Raw genomic sequence first — 16,777 nt, forward strand, 5'->3', positions numbered from 1 at the left:
CAGAGGCTTATTGCCACGTTGCGGTACCTGGCGACTGGGAGGAGCCTGCAGGACCTCAAGTTCTCGACAGGCATCTCTCCCCAGGCGCTTGGGGTCATCATACCGGACACGTGTTCTGCCATCATAAAAGTTCTGCAGGAGGAGTATATTAAGGTAATTTTCCTCATTTTAACCTCACAATCTGTCTTTAATAATGTGGGCAAATAACTATTAATTTTATTTCCCAGATATGCTGTGTGTTTAATGTTCCCTTTTCTCCCTATGCATGTTGATATAAGCTTTCCATGTTTTTTTTCTTGGCCTACCTGCATATTTGTACCTTACCCAATATGAACCTGTCCAGCATGCTATCCTAGGGACAACCCCACCTAGTCTATTTTTATCTTCACTTTTTTTGGACAGTTCTTCCCCCCCTCCCCTAAAACTGTTTTTGTCCCCATCAGAGGGCTGTGGAGTCTCTTAATTAAGTGGGCCTATATATTTGTGCCCCCGAAATTATCCCTGCACAATTTTTAAACGCAATTTGAATACTGTGAAGTTGTACAAGGATGCTTGTAGGATTATGTTTGCAATGTTTATGTGCCAAAGTACTAAATATCTTTATTTGTTTGTCCCCACAGCTTCCCTCCACGCCACAGGAATGGCAGACTGTGGCTTCCCAATTTGCCCAGCGTTGTGATTTTCTGAACTGCGGTGGAGCAATAGATGGGAAACACGTCCGCATAGTGCCGCCACCCCACTCGGGGTCCTACTATTTTAACTACAAAGGTTATCATAGTATTGTGTTGATGGCGGTGTTGTCGGCACAGTATGAGTTTCTATATGTGGACGTGGGGAAGAACGGCCGGCTGTCTGATGGGGGAGTGTTCGCGTGGACCGAATTCTACAGGCGTCTCCAAGCTGGGGGTCTGGCACTGCCATCGGATGAAGACAATGTTGAAGGACTTCCGTTTGTTTTTTTAGCGGACAAAGCTTTTGGGCTTGGACCTCACCTCATGCGGCCTTTTCCCCAGAGGACCCTCACCTCAGAGAGGAGGGTGTTCAATTTTCGGTTGACCAGGGCTCGGAGGGTAGTCGAGAATGCCTTTGGGATACTCGCCAACCGGTTTCGCCTGTTCCTGACAGCGATACACTTGGCGGAATATAAATTGAACACCATTGTTTTTGCCTGCTGCATTTTGCACAACTTTCTACGCAGGCACTCCCAGGCGTACCTACCCAACATCGGTGCTGAGGCACGACTACCCTCAGATACCCTTCCTGGGCTGGACACTGGTCGCGCTGGCTTGGCCACCCAATCTGCTCGTGAGGTACGCAACAAATATGTTGAGTACTTCATGGGTCGGGGGGCCATTGCTATGCCAGATCATATTTCTTTCTAATTCGGCCCCCAAAAGAAAGAAATATTCACAGAACTAATAAATAATTTGACCATTGGACTTTATACAGTTGTTTGTCATTATTGCTTTTTCTCTTTTTATCTGTCTTCCTGGTTCTCCAAATAACTAGTGCACTTCTAGTGCCAAATTTTGTTCCAAGGTTTTAGTAAATAACCACAATTGCACATTATTCACTCATCTACAAACTGGGTATTGAGCATAGAAATAAGAAGCCACTCATTTTTCATATTTTGATGTTAATGTTTTTATTTTCAGCTTGTTAATTACCCCCAAAGGTAGGGTTTTTATCCTGAAAACATGGCTTTAGATTTTGTAAACCAAAATGTATTTATTTTTTTTGTCATTTTATTATATTTGTATAGTGAATATCAAGAATATAGATCCAAAATAAAATTTCAAATTTTTTGGTATCAAATCTATATATTTTTTTGTATAATATATATATATATATATATATATATATATATATATATATATATATATATATATATATATATATAGAATTAATATATATTTTTTATTTTTGGTGTTTTAATAAAAAAAATAAAAATATAATTTTTTGGGGGGGTTTTAAGAAAAATTATATTTTTTTTTATTTTTTTTGGTTTTAAGAAAAAAACATTTTTTTTTGGTTTTTATAGATATAATTATTATATATTTATATATTTTTTTTGGTTTTGGGTTGTTGATTTTCTCAACATTTTTTTTAAGTAAAAAAGAACAACCAATAGAACTTCCAAAGTTCAAACGTTTCTCTAGTCACAACAGCAGCCAGTCATGGTGTGCTTTCACACTGGAACATGCCAAAATTTGAAGATGCACACATTCAGTGTTAAATCGCCAAATGTCATTTGTTCAACAGACAAATGGCCACATGTGCTATCTGACATCATGGGTGATCAATGTCTGTGTTTTTTTTTTTAAACAATATTTTATTGAATTTTTTAAAACAATAAAGGAAGATACAGAAAAGAAACGAAACAATATAATGACACGGTACATGCATATCCAGCGAAAAGAATAGTGAAGTATATCTGCAAGCATCGTAGCCGCTGGGACCAGTGATCAAGGTAGCTGACTTCTAAAGAATACCAATTGCATCATATCATGAAAGCAATATATCATATGGCAAGAATAACAACCTATAGCTATAGTCGAGGCAGGTACCAAGAAGAAAGAACGAAGAAGTATAGCGAGGAAAAAGGTACAGAGAGAAAGAGAGGAGGAGAGGTGGGGAAAGGGGAAGAGAGAGGGGGAGAGAAGGAGAAGAGAGGAGAGGAGGCATGGCATAAGGGCAGTATAATTGTAAGCAAAATCAACGAGATCTTAGCCTATGCAGATGAATAAATACATACAGAACAACAAGGTAGTGTTTCCTATCTGAAAAAATCGGTCCACTAATCTACGACCATCTCTAAAAGAGTCTATACATTGCATTGAAATAGATAGCAGGTAGTCAAAACTTTAGGATTCATATATCGGTGGATTGGGTGAACAGTCAGAAGGGAGGGTTCACACTTCCGATAGGGCTCTTATCTAAGAATAGAAAAGGACTAGTCGACAGGGCCGAGCGTTCAGATGTAGATAGGGCGATGTTAGCGAACAGCGACCACTTCTCGTCAAACTCATCTCTCGAGTGTAGATGATGATTATGGGAGTCCAGGTTCTCTCTGTATAGTAAGGATCTTAAGCTCCCAATCATTGCTGCAAGGGAGGGGGGGGTGGCAGATATCCAATGGCCCAGGATGGTCCTGCGGGCTACCAACAGCGTGGTAAGTATCCAGCTACGGAGGCCGCGAGGGAGGTGGTTATAAGCACAGGACCGTTCTGTACTATCGGGAGGGCAGCCAAACAACAATAGTCTAGGTTCTTTTTCCAGGAGGCAGTCCGTCACCTTATGTATATAGTAGATTATGTTCGACCAAAACTCTGCAATAGCAGGACAGTCCCATAGCCGGTGTAATAGGCTAGGTTTGTTCCTCAAACACCAAGGGCACGCAGGTCCTATATCAGGGGAGCGTGTCATAGAAAAAGGGTAATATGCTCTATGCATTATTTTGAATTGCGTTTCCCTCCAGGATTCGCAGGGAGTGACACCCCTAGTGAGTCTATAACCCCGGACAATATTCTCGACATCTATTGGAGCCGAAAGGTCCTTGGACCAGTTAGTCATAGAGGTGGCGCTCAGGGGCTTAGAAAACTGCTTATTCAGAGGAGAGTAAATGTCTGTTATAGAGTATCTGTTACCTGTTATCAGTTTATCCAGGAAAGATGACTGGAATCTAATAAGCTTTTTGGGGCACACTTTAGCAATGAAGTCAACAATTTGCATGACTAATAAGAAATCCCCTGTAGGCATTAAATATTCCCCTGATAGCTGTACAAGAGGTTTGGGGGTGCCAGTTGAGTCTTGGAACAGAGAGCATACCTTTGTCAGCCCCCTGTCTTTCCACTTAGAGAAAGGTTCATAGCGTAAACTAGGCGTAAACATGGGGTTGCCCTGGATCGGCAGATGCATAGATACATGAGGAGAGAGCCCTGACTTTTTCCTCACCTCTCTCCAGGTCACTATCGTGTCCCTGAAGAGTAGATTTTGTTTTATGGGGTTAGGAAGACTTTGGAGGGAGCTATGAAGGAGCGCAGTCAAGTTCACTGGAGAGACCATGGCTGATTCTAATTCATAATTAGTGTAACGGGAAGAGCACCGTATCCAATCTATTCCAACCCTCAACAGACACGCCAGATACAGCTTCGTCAGTGCAATCCTCGGCCTGCTTCCTCCCCAAATAAATTTGGTAACCGCTTTATTTATAGACTGAACATCCTTGTGCTTTAGGAGCAAAGGCAATGTCTGCAGAGGATAAAGCAGGCGTGCAAAGCTTACCATCTTGAACAACGCACATCTCCCAAAGAACGAGAGCGGAAGACCCGCCCAGACCCCTAGTTCATTTACCATCCTATCTATCAATGGTGGGTAGTTTAGATAGTAGAGAGAGGATGGTTCCTTACCAATTTTGAGTCCCAGATAGGTGATATGTCGGTTCGCGATCCGAAGGGAGGAATAATGGGACAAGCTTCGATGGGGGGTATATGACCCGACGGGGAGAATCTCACTTTTAGAAAAATTTATTTTTAAACCCGAGCACTTACGAAAAGTGTCAAAAATCGTCTGTATGGCAGGGACATCAGTCTGGGGGGAGGTGGAAAAGACAAGTATATCGTCGGCAAAGAGAGCCACCCTCAGGTCCTCACGACCAAAAGTCACACCATGTAAAAGAGGGGTAGCACTTAGGAGGCGTGAGAGAGGCTCTATGGCTAGATTAAAAAGTATAGGGGAAAGGGGGCAACCTGGTCTCGTGCCTTTGTGCAGTCTGAAGGGAGGTGACTGTATCCCTGCTGCCGTCACCGTGGCCGAGGGAGCAGAGTACATGTTATGGATAAATGTATTAAAGGGGCCCACCAGACCAAATCTAAGCATCACTAGGGACAACCAGCGGAAACTAACATTATCGAACGCCTTTTCGGCGTCTAATGTGATTATTGCTACTTCTTGCGAGGGATGAGATTGTGCATAATCAAGGGCCGCTAGTACTTTACGGATGTTGGCTGATGCAGATCGCCCTTTAGTGAAACCCGACTGCGCAGTGTGTATAATGGAGGGCATAATGTCACCTAGCCTGGAGGCCACTATTTTGGAGAGTATCTTAGAGTCTACGTTTAGTATGGAGATAGGGCGGAAGGAGCCAGGGTCCAATGGGTCTTTGCCCTTCTTTGCGATGAGCTTGATATTAGCCAAATGGCCAGTCGGGAGGTAAGGCCCGCCATTCCAAATATGGTTATACACAGAAAGGAGCATAGGGGCCACTTCTGCCTTCATCAATTTGTAAAATTCAGGGGAATAGCCATCTGGACCCGGGGCCTTGCCGGCGGAGAGACCGCCTATAGTAGTTCTGATCTCTTCCAGGGTGATAGGGGCGTTCAAGCGTGTCAACATTTCAGGGTCAATTTGCGGTAATATAACACCATCTAACCATTCCTGAGCCACTCCCTCGTCTATGGGCTCCAGGCCATAGAGATGAGTGTAGAAATCCTCCAATGTTTTGTTAACATCTTTTGGCTCTGTGGACATTGAGCCGTCTGGGTTACGTAAAGCAGCAATATGTGTCGGAGTGAACAAGCCTCTCGTAAGTCTTGCGAGTAGCTTTCCGGCTTTATTGCCAAATTTGTAATAGTGGAGCTGTGAAGCAGAAGACTTCATCGACTCCACCTTCTCTGCCCAAGTATCAAATTGGTCTTTAGCTTCCTTCCAAGCTGTGAGATTCTCATCAGTACGATTAGAATTTAAAATAAATTGGGCCGACCTTACCCGGGTGCTAGCATCTAAATATTTCTTCCGCGTATTCTTAGTATATGCCGCCGTAAATGAAATAATCCTCCCCCTCAAACAGGATTTGCTCGCCTCCCAAAATAGATTCGGGTCATCCACATGTTGGCTATTGTTATGCGCAAAATCAGACCACGCTTTAGAGAGCATCATCTTAAAGCTGTCATTCTGAGTCAGGTGAGACGGAAACCTCCATTGTCTAATCCCTGGACCGATTTGTGAGACATGTAGCGTGACAGTTATAGGAGAGTGGTCAGAAATCACCAGGTCATGTATATCAGTAGTATTAACTTTGGGTAACAGGGAAAGGGTGCAGAGAAAATAATCCAGCCTAGCAAAGGATCCGTGTACCGGGGAGAAGAAGGTGTACTCTCTATCTAAAGGGTGTTGCAGCCTCCACGTATCAACCAGGTTGAGAGCCTGGACCATATGTGAAAACTGTGTCGAACGAGTCAGACGGGTCGTTGGACCGCTACGTTGTGGGCCTGATCTATCTTCCGTATCACAAAAGGTAGAATTGAAGTCTCCTCCTATGAGGTGAGGGATGTCTCCGTCGGCTGCCAGCAGGGATGTCAGTTTGGTAAAGTAAGCTTGGTCGGGGGAGTTGGGAGCGTAAATATTAAAGACCCTGAGGTTCCCGGAGGGGAGCTTGAGATGCACTAAGATCTGTCTGCCCTCATCGTCCCTGTCAACCGATAGTACATCATATACTAAATTTTTATTAAACAAGATAAGAGTGCCCGCCCTGCGACCAGCAGAGGCCGACCCTCATACCTTCCCCACCCATAACTTCTGCATCCGGAAGAAGTCGCCTTCCCCCAAATGTGTTTCCTTGAGCAGAGCGATGTCGGTCCCAAGGCGTTTCAAGTGCCTTAGGACCTTCATGCGTTTGGCAGGTGACCGGAGCCCCTTTACATTCCATGAGACTACACTAATCTGAGCCATGGAATATGTAATGTAGGGTTACACGTGTGAGGTCGCGAGCGCGCGTGTTGTGTTAAGTGCTGACCTTGTGCATCGCGGAGGAGAACGCAGATCCTTGTAGTTCGAAGATATCGTGGGTGGAACCATCCTCTCATCAGGAAAAGGGGTGCAGTTGAAAGGGTAAAGAAAAACAAAGAAAAAACAAGTTAGAAACTAGAGAAAATACCACAAACCGAGACTTCACTTTTTTCCGCATGCATTCCCTCTACCGGATGTACCGTCAGACCGCGATCATGGGATACACAGATAACCGAACACTGCCCCCTCATGAAAGCAGTGAAAATAGATAGTCACCACCCTACTAGTATTTAGCAAGCGTTCCCATCCTCAGGGAAGCCCAGCAGCGGGAATGCATGAACACCCTCCTCGAGGGTAGAATGATAAAACAATAAGAGCACATTAACATAATCAACCTGGTGCGTAATAAACTGTCGAGAAAAAAAGAAAACACACTATAACTAGGGCTGACCATAGTTCTTCGCATTAATGCAAGAGCAGCATAACATATTGGTTCTGTGTGCATGGCCAACAGCACCCATCTGCAGTGACGGTGACAAAAAGAAAAAAAAGGAAACAGGGGCAACGAGTGAGTAGTAGAGCCAGTCCCCCTGTGTCTTCCCAGTAGAGATCATATAGGGCTAGGGTAGACTCAAACGGCATATGCCGACCCCCCTAGGTCGGGAGCAAGAAGCATAGTATTCGTCAGTCAGCCGGAATCCTGTTGACCAGGTGCAGTTGTGGGCTTCAGGCGCTTTGGCGGGTCCTTCCTGGGGCTTCTTTGGTCTCTGGGGCCCTGTTTAACTCTGTCGGCATAAGTGACCGATGATGTGCGATCGGCATTAAGCGACTGGAGATATGCACGGGCCTTGTCAGGAGATTGTAATGTAAGCTGGTCGCCATTTGGGGTTTGCAGGCGTAAGATGGCGGGATAAGCCAATGTGAAGCGTATGCCTCTCTTGTATAGCTCAGCACACATAGGTTGGAATTCCTTGCGCTTTCGAGAGACCTCCACGGAGTAGTCCGCAAAGATCAGTAGTTTGTGGCCATACAGCTCCGCCGCTCGCGCTTTGCGAAAGCTCTGCAGGACATCCATACGGTCAGCATAGTTCAGGCATCGTGCAATTACAGGCCTGGGTCTGGCGCGGTCTTCCGACACAGCCCCTATGCGATGCGCTCTTTCTACTACGCACCTGCGGCCCAGGCCCAAAGACTCGGGGAGGGCGGTAGAGCAGATATCGAGCAAGGAGCCCGGTTTGTAAGTCTCAGGGAGGCCAATAATCCTCAAATTATTCCTCCTGGAGCGGTTTTCCAGAGCTCCATGGACCCCTGTGTGTTGTATTGATCGTCCTCTACTGAGGACAGCCGCTGTTCCGCAGTGGATATTCTCAAGGCGAGATCTCCCACTTCCTTCTCCACAGCAGCTGTGATGGTGGGTGAGAGCAAAGCCGCTACCGCCTTGGCTATCCTCTCATGTGTATTGTCTTGCGCTACATAGCTAGCAGCCACCGTGTCCATTTCTTCCTGCGGTGAGGTACCTTGTGCAGGGGGTTCGTGTGTAGGCTGGGATTGAACGCCCTGGAGAGGAGGGTTACCTCGTGGTGCGGTCGCCATATTGGACGATGCCGAGGCGTCCGGTGAGACCTCCGTTGCGCCGGGTTCTCTGGGTGTCCGCGGCTGTGTGAGGTATCGCTCCATGCTCCGGGGCTAGGGCGATGTGCAGGCGCGGCAGATAGCCGAAATCCGGGTCAGTGTCGGGGTTTTATATGCAGGTTTTCCAGCGGGCTAGACGGAGCCTCCGGTGCTTGCGTCTCCTACATGCGGCGCCGGAACCGGAAGTCAATGTCTGTGTTTTGTGGGAGCAAACCCTTCCTCTCAACTACTTGCGAATCGAGGAGGGGGTTGTACCCACAAAGCACAGACAATAGATATTCTGTGATGGCAGATAGCACATGTTGGCACACTGTGTGTGTTTCTTCAAATTTTGGCGTATTGCTGAGTAATTTTTTTTAAAAGGTTTCGGGGGGGGGGGGTTTCAGTCTTTGACATGGCCCATCATGTCAATTATATTTTTATAATTCTGTTCTATGACCATCATCCTTTGCCGCATATTGTCCATCTCTGTGCTGCACTCCAAAATGACATTTTTAACATTCTGTTCCATGACCATCATCCTTTGCTGCATATTGTCCATCTCTGTGCTGCACTCCATAATCTGCTGGATAATTATTGCAGCACTTGCACGCGAAAAATGTGGAACACCATCTTCATCCCCTAAAAAAAAAAAAAAAAAATTGTAACATTTTTCAGGCCTATCTACATCTGTTTTGCCCTCTGAAGCTGGGGTGACACTGACCTGATGGTCTGCTCATTTCCACCTCCACAACTTCTCCATCTTCGATCACTCCTCCTTCTTCCACCACTTGACCCTCATCTTCCACTACTCCTCCTTCAACCACTTCTCCCTCATCTTCAACAACTCCTCCTTCATCTTCCAGAAATGCTTCTTCTTCATCCATCAATCCACCTTCTTCCAAATCGCCAAATTCTTCTTCCTCAACTTTCCCTTCATCTTCCATAACTCAGACTTCAAAAATGCCTTCTTCCTCCTCTCTTCCTTCCTCCTCTCTTCCTTCCATATCCTCCTCCTCCTCTACATGCCGAGATGGGCGATTTCTGGCGTGTTTGGCCCTCTCTGCCTCCTCCAAATGCTGGCGTCTTCTTTCATCTAAATAACACAAAACAAAAGGTATACTCATCAGCACACAGATATTGGAGAGCAGAAATCGCACACATTGCTTAGAAGTGACTTTCATTTATTATCTTTTATTGTCTTCTTCCACCAAACCTACATTTTGAGCTGACTTCTAGGCCAAGCTCCGATTCTGCCCCTTTTTAGCGACGTGACACACATGGATGGCCCCCCTAAACATTATTTCTCGGAGACCCTACAAAAACTTTTACATTTATTGTGGAGACATAGGTACTCTGCATTCCAGATGGGAAAACAGCTGCTTTATGATCACTGTTGAGAATGAATCTTGTTTGCCTTTCACATTCTCTTAATTTGATTTGTCAGAACTAGCTTTTACACAATATTTGCAAACAAAGTTTTTTGCCAGAGAGCCATGTCCAGGTGTGTTGTTCCTGGACCAACATCGCATTTTTGAGAAACGCGGTGATGTTACGCGGTTTACTATTAACGCTCGTTGCAAAAGGTAGGTATTTTCAACATGTGTTCAAGAGTACAACCAGGCCAAGGAGGCAGATGTCGAAATATACATGTCAACAAATTCTTGAAGACAATTGCCCCCCCCCCCAAAAAATAAGGACTTACTTTTCTTGAGAATTTTCAGGATCTTCTTCAACTGATGTGGCTCCCGCAATTTTAAGTCGGACCAACGTTTCCTGAGCTGTTCTTTGGAACTGGTGACACCAAACATCTCCTTCATTCTCCTCGCCACCTTGTCCACAATGTGGGCCTTTCTGCAGTTAGGGGTCTTGTATGGCCCATATTCCCCGTCATAGTCCTTCCTCCGCAGTATGTAAACTAATTCAACCATTTCATCAAAAGCCATATTAGTGGCTTTGTATCGTTTGGGCCTAGATCGGGACGTTCCTGCCTCTGTCCCTTCACTTGCGGCCTGAGAGCTTCGTGCACGCTCATGTGACATCGCCATTTCTCCTTCCCACAGTGATTATGGGCGTGGAAAAGAGGAAATGTTCCGTCATGGGCAGAGACGAGGGCGGCGATTCAGGCATACGCGGAGTGTAGAGAATGAAAACGACGTGTTTACGTAGGTTACGCGGAGACTATTCTAGCGTTTAGAGAACATACAGAGTTAACGCCATCTTTCCGTTTCACATTGATTAGGGGCATGGCAAAGGTGACGAGGGCGGTGTTTCATACATACGCGGAGTGTATAAAAGGCAAACGACGTGATTACGTAGGTTACGCGGAAATTATTCAAGCGTGCTAATCGAGGAGCTAGAGAGACGAAGGTAAGAAATTACAACATGGGATCAGCAGAGGCCTAGAAAATGGAGAGCCATGGGATGGGGGTTTGGTCTGTTGGTTGCACCCTTTTAACGCTATTAGGTCTCTTGGGTACCACAATGGTATTTTGGGATCCAAATGCTTTTGGACACATCACAAAATATAGATGGGAACAATGCTCTACCTCATTAACATTTTTGTATGGTGTATTCAGATCAGGCCAAGTATTGTTCTGTGTTGGTTGGACAGAGGTCATTAGGAAGTGTCTTTTATGTCATCAATGCTGAGGGGCAGGATATCTACACATGAAATAGTGCCTTGATGAATGCTCTCATTAATAATAATTGGGTATGGTTATAGATTCCATGTATTTACTGCAATGGAACCAAAGGGTCTGCATGTATAAAATCAATGTTTGGTACAACCAATGGGGCAGAGCTGGCCAGCATTTTAGCAACAGGAGACACTGTGTTTGTATTTATATATAGGTCCTAAATTTTGGCCAACATATTCTAACAATGTCAACGCTGAGCCTTTTTTTAATCGTGTTTTCTGTTTCTTTGTCTTTTGTTAATCTAGAATAAAATAATAAAAGTTAAAATCTCCAAGCAATGGACCTACTACAGGCACAGGACAATATCCAGCGCTTGCTGGATAAATTTCGGGAAATGCCCATCCTGTGGGATTCAAAGGAGGCTAACTACCACTGCAAAGACCTCCGAGCGGCAGCACTTGAATAGCTAGCAACCTACATGCAAACATGGGTTCCAGAATGCACTTCCAACATGGTCAAGGATAAACTTGCCAACCTCAGGAGCACATATCGCAGAGCTTACAAAGCTCACCAAAAAAAAAAAATCAGGAGCAGCAGCAAGACAACCAAAGGAGCCCAAGCTGTGGTATTACAAAGATATGGCTTTTTTGCGGGATCAATTGGACGGCAGGGATTCTATGTCGAGTCTTCCTTCCACGCTACCTTACAGCGGAACCTCCCCAGATCCACACAGCCCTGCAGAGTCCGAAGAAGAGGGCCTGGCTGACAGACGCAGATATGCGACTCTTCACTGATGAGGTATAGTAGTTTCCCAAATATTTCTGGGCTACTAAATATTGTTGGGTTATTGTCTTGATATTGTCAACTAAAAGCCAAGCTGGGAAAAAAAAACACAAGTCGTGGGCAGACAAATAGGTGTCAGGAATGACAACTGCAGGGTCAGAAGGAGAGTCTATTCAAGTTAAATGAACCAAAAATAAAATACAGTCTCAAGCATGAAAATGTGTGTGATTTGATTGTGCTAAATATTAAAACATGTCCCTTTTTTTGACACAGGAAGAAGAGACCAGCCAGGAGGTGGCAGCTCCTCCGGTCAATGTCAGCCAGGCGGAAGGGGTCAGTGGCAGCCAGGCGGAAGGGGTCAGTTACAGCCAGGCGGAAGGGGTCAGTGGCAGCCAGGAGGAGGCCGGGCCCAGTGGTGTACAGCAGGTCCCCAGGCCCAGGCTAAGCACCACCAGCCAGGTTCCAGGTGGCAGTGAGGCAAGTGGAGGACGAGAGCCTCCGCATGATACGCGATGCCAGTGCTCTCATGAGGGCCCCCCTCAACCCCACAGAAGCATACAGTGCCTCCGTGGCTCATGATCTGAACCAAGAGGGGGAGGAGCAGAGGAGACTGGCAAAGGGCCTGATCAATCAGGTCCTTTGGTGGATGGAGAGGGACCTGCTGACCAGAGACACTGGGCTATGTGACCCGGCCCGGCTTGCTGAACATCTTCCTCCTGCTGCCACATCATCCCCACCTGCAAGGGGCCGTGGACGGGTCTGTGGAAGATCCGCTGTAAGGCAGCCTGGAGAGAAGGTTGCAAGGAAGAGGAGACGGTGATTCCCTGCCTTCCATTTGATTCCCCACAAAAGTCAACTTCTTTGGACTACCACAGCTTGGGTTCCTTTGGTTATGTGCTGCTGCTTCTGATTTTTTTTTGGTGCCTCCTGAGGTTTGCTAGTTTATCCTTGATCATGTTGTAAATCCAAGTCTGCATGTATTTTGCCATCTGTTCAAGTGCTGCCGTTCTGTTTATTTTGATTTTGTGAATTTGCCAAAATAAATGTCTTTTTGCTTTAATTTCAAACCTTGTCTATTGTTTGTTATACTGTGGGGATTATTAGGCATCAAACATTAAAAACAAATACAATGTGTCATTTACAAAGGACACAAACTCCTTGGGGGGGGAAATTTGGTGTGCCAACATGGTAAACAATTTAAATAACCAAAAATAACAAAAAAACATCATAACTTGACCCAAACAAAAAATATAACAAGTACCAAAGTGAAAAAAATGGGGACATAACTAGAAACACCAAAAAAAAAGTAGAAGATGAACATTAACTAAAAATAATATTAATATATACATGTGGAGGACCAAAAAAAAATGCCACATCTGGGCTAGCAAACATTTTAAAAAGAATACATCACAAGCAACAAATTTCACATTTCAGTATGGGACAACTCAGTTGAAATAGCATCAGCAAGAGAACGGGTTTATTCTAGCAAGAGAACAATGAATAAAACGACGCAATAAACGACACAATAGATCTTTCAAATGACGAATGTGCCATATCCCAAACAAACGCGAGTTTTACCTGAACGAGCGCTCCCGTCCCCTCATTTTGTCTGAGCATGCGCAGGTTTTTTGTACGATGCTTTTGTGTACTAACCAGCGAACATGTCCGACGGACAGGTTTCCAGCGGACATGTTTCTTAGCAAGTCTAGAAATATTTGTCTGCTGGGAAACGGTCTGCTGGACAAATGTACGCTGGAAATGGTACGCTAGGCCCTACACACGACCGAACTTGTCCGCTGAAAAGAGCCCGCGGACCAGTTTCAGCGGACATGTTCGGTCGTGTGTACGGGGCCTAAGTAAGCAAGCTGTGTAATACTATACACAACTTACTTACTAGATCACGTGATGGCTATTCAGCATGGCCTGGGTTGGATGCAGAGTTAAACCACAGCACGTCAGATGTCATATGACATTACTTTAGCCAATCTATGCCCTCCCTTCCAGGCCATTCAGAATGGAGTGCACCGTCAGTCAGGCATGTGTTCCACCTCTAGGAGGATGAGATGCTTGACTGAAAGCTGCCAATGCTTTGAATGGTATGGAAATGGAGGTAGCGTAATAGCCATCATCATCTATCCTTTCAGTCTCACAGTTGTATTTATATATGTTCTGTCTAACTAATCATTTATTCCTGCTGCCATACTAGCTATTACAATCCCTCCCCTTTCATACAATTTTAAATTGGAGTCCAATATCAGTCAAGCATCTGATCTGCCTATGGGGAAGAAGCTCACGTCTGATTGAGAGCGCACTCTGTTCAAATTAGCCTGGAATGGAGAGCATAGATTAGCTAAAGCAATGTCACAGGACATACTGTAGGGCTCATTGTCGTGTGGCTCAGCCCCTCCCAGTCCATACTGTGATAATAGGGATGGAGATCATTTGACCTTGGCAGAGAAAAAATAAAGAAAGTACAGACAACATTATTATTAATTGTGTGCCCTATCTAAGTGGAGGCAGATATATGAGCTACTTTTAGTAGCTCATATAAATTTAGACATACATGATCCAAAATGATGTTTGATACTAAGCAAGATGTGGCAGTGATCAGATATCAGATGATTTAGGCTATAAAATCCAATAGGATGATGTCTACATGTGTCTACGCTATGTCTTATACCAACACCGGGGTGACTTTAATACAAAAACTGCCAAGCTGACTACTTCTAGACACCTAGAGGTTAAATATAGGAAAGTATATAACCTTGCTAGTCATGATAGCCAATTACCCTTACCCTTAGGACTTATAGTTTAAATGTTTTCACTAAAACAGCAGTGCAAAACTGAATGGCTGTCTGCTTGTGGCACTGGCAATAGTCACAACTTGCAAGTCATGGTTGCTGACTAAGTATGACCAACATCAAACAAAGCAATACGCTTTTTGTTCTACTCTGGCCCAGGCCTGCTTGGACAAATCAAAAGTAGCCTGGGTGTTTTACCCCCTTACCTTTATCAGGTAATTATTTGTCATTGATAAAGTAAACAATAATCCCTGACATACACATAGGGGGCACATACCATCTGCTCATTACTCAGCATTGCTGTAATTACCAGTCCATCTCACTCCATTTTGTCAGTTAAATCTTCAAACACACTTTATGTATGCTCTTTGCCATCTATCCCATGCAGAAAGGTTCATGTAAAAATATTGTTAATGCTAAGAAGTTTTCTTCAGCAGCCAAAAGGTCCAAACATGATTTGGAGGTCTGAAGGCAATTGTTAAACAAGAAGTGGAAGTTACATAATATATGGTTCAGGTAGTGCCACCCTAACAGCATAATGGGCCCCTGGGCAAAGTAATACACTGGGACCCCTACCAGGGAGATGGTGACCTATGCGTGCCTCTCCAAACAGTGGGTGTTGCTAAATTATGCTACATATTGGCTGTGGCTTTTTAGCCTGGTTAGAAATATTAGCCTGATTTCTTACAATTTAAAAAAAAAAAATCATATATTTTTTCATTATTTTTAATCTTAATGTTCAATTAATTTTGAAACATTTTGGGGTGTCTTTGGTGAGATAGCAGGGATCTAAACAGACCCCTGAAATCTCACTGTTGAGAGAGAGAGAAATGGGCTGTGGAAACACATTCCCCAGTTCCTTTCTGCAGCCTCAGCTTCACTACAGATGACTAAACAGGAGACAGAGGCTCTTGTCCATTCATAAACTTAAAGTGGAACTTCAGTCCTTTTTTCAACTTTCCATCTATTAAATCCCTTGTTGTTTTAACTTTGGATAGTAAAACATTTTTTTTCTGTCAGTAAATACTTTATACAGCTCACTTCATGTTTCTTGTCTGGTAAAAAGCCTAGGCTTATGACATCATGCACAGCCCTCTCTCACTCTTGTGAGAGTTTGCCGGAAGGGAGGGAGAATGAATGAGTCTGCAGAGCTAGACGTGTGCCTCTGTATGTCTATGTAAATCCAGGAAGTCAACTGGCAGCCGCTTACGCTGCCCACAGTTAAAATGGTTGCAGCCAGACTCAGTGGAGAGAGATTTCTGTAGCATATTTGGCAAATACAATATCACAGTATATATAAAATAATATGCAAAGTGGTTGCAGGGAAGCTTCAGAATGGCAAAGATGTTTTTATTATGAATTATGTGAGCAGACTGCAGTTCTTCTACAAGCATAGTAATAAAAGTTTCCTATGGTTCAGTTATAAATGAATATAGTCAGTGATTGGTACCAATCACATGCTGTGTTCACTTTGAAAAGCAGGGGCTGGTAAATTACATGTTTTCTAGCCCCTTCCCCTCTCTCCATACTAAAGATCCCCCTCTGTGCCTGCAGCTGCTGCCAGCAGAAGAGGAAAGGAGAAAAGTCTGTAGCGCTGCAGGGAGGGGAGGGCACACAGGCAAGAGGGGTGATATGTTAGTGATCAGTGCAACGGGTGGGAGAAATAGCTGGAATTAATCTTCTGTGACTCACTCTGGAGCAGCTGAATGCCGGCGGCAGGGAGAAGGAAATGCTGGCTTTTACCTGCTGCAGGGTGAGTCACAAAAGATTGATTTCAGCAATTTCCTCCACCTTCCGCATTGATCCCCTGCTTAAAACACATGCTATTCCCCCTCTTGGGGAAAGGGGGGGGGCAACTGCAGGAGTCCCCATGCAACAGGGGGTGCTTGTGGGATCAGACAGCCCTGCGTTCAGGACGCTCACTACCAGCAAACCTTAGTGATGGAAACCTCTGGATTCTGGATGTAGTGGGTTACAGAAAACTCAGCTTAAAGTAAACTGTGTAAATGTTCTGACTTAAACATGGTTGCATTCTTTTATGGGTGGCATTAGGAGCATATAGGTTACTCCTACTTGTTTCCTTGAATAATGTATTGCAGTTTGAACAGCACAAAAGGATACCTTTTTAACCCATTCACAATTCTCTGCATTGGCATT

General features: G+C 44.6%; 1 protein-coding gene across 3 annotated transcripts in view; it reads right to left on the bottom strand.

Moving 5' to 3' along the window:
• The window catches only part of APBB3 (amyloid beta precursor protein binding family B member 3), a 283,221-nt gene that overhangs the window by 68,085 nt on the left and 198,359 nt on the right, over positions 1–16,777 (bottom strand). The gene's annotated exons all lie outside the window — the stretch shown is intronic.

The sequence above is a fragment of the Rana temporaria genome, chromosome 3 (genome assembly GCF_905171775.1).
Source record: "Rana temporaria chromosome 3, aRanTem1.1, whole genome shotgun sequence".
Taxonomy (NCBI): domain Eukaryota; kingdom Metazoa; phylum Chordata; class Amphibia; order Anura; family Ranidae; genus Rana; species Rana temporaria.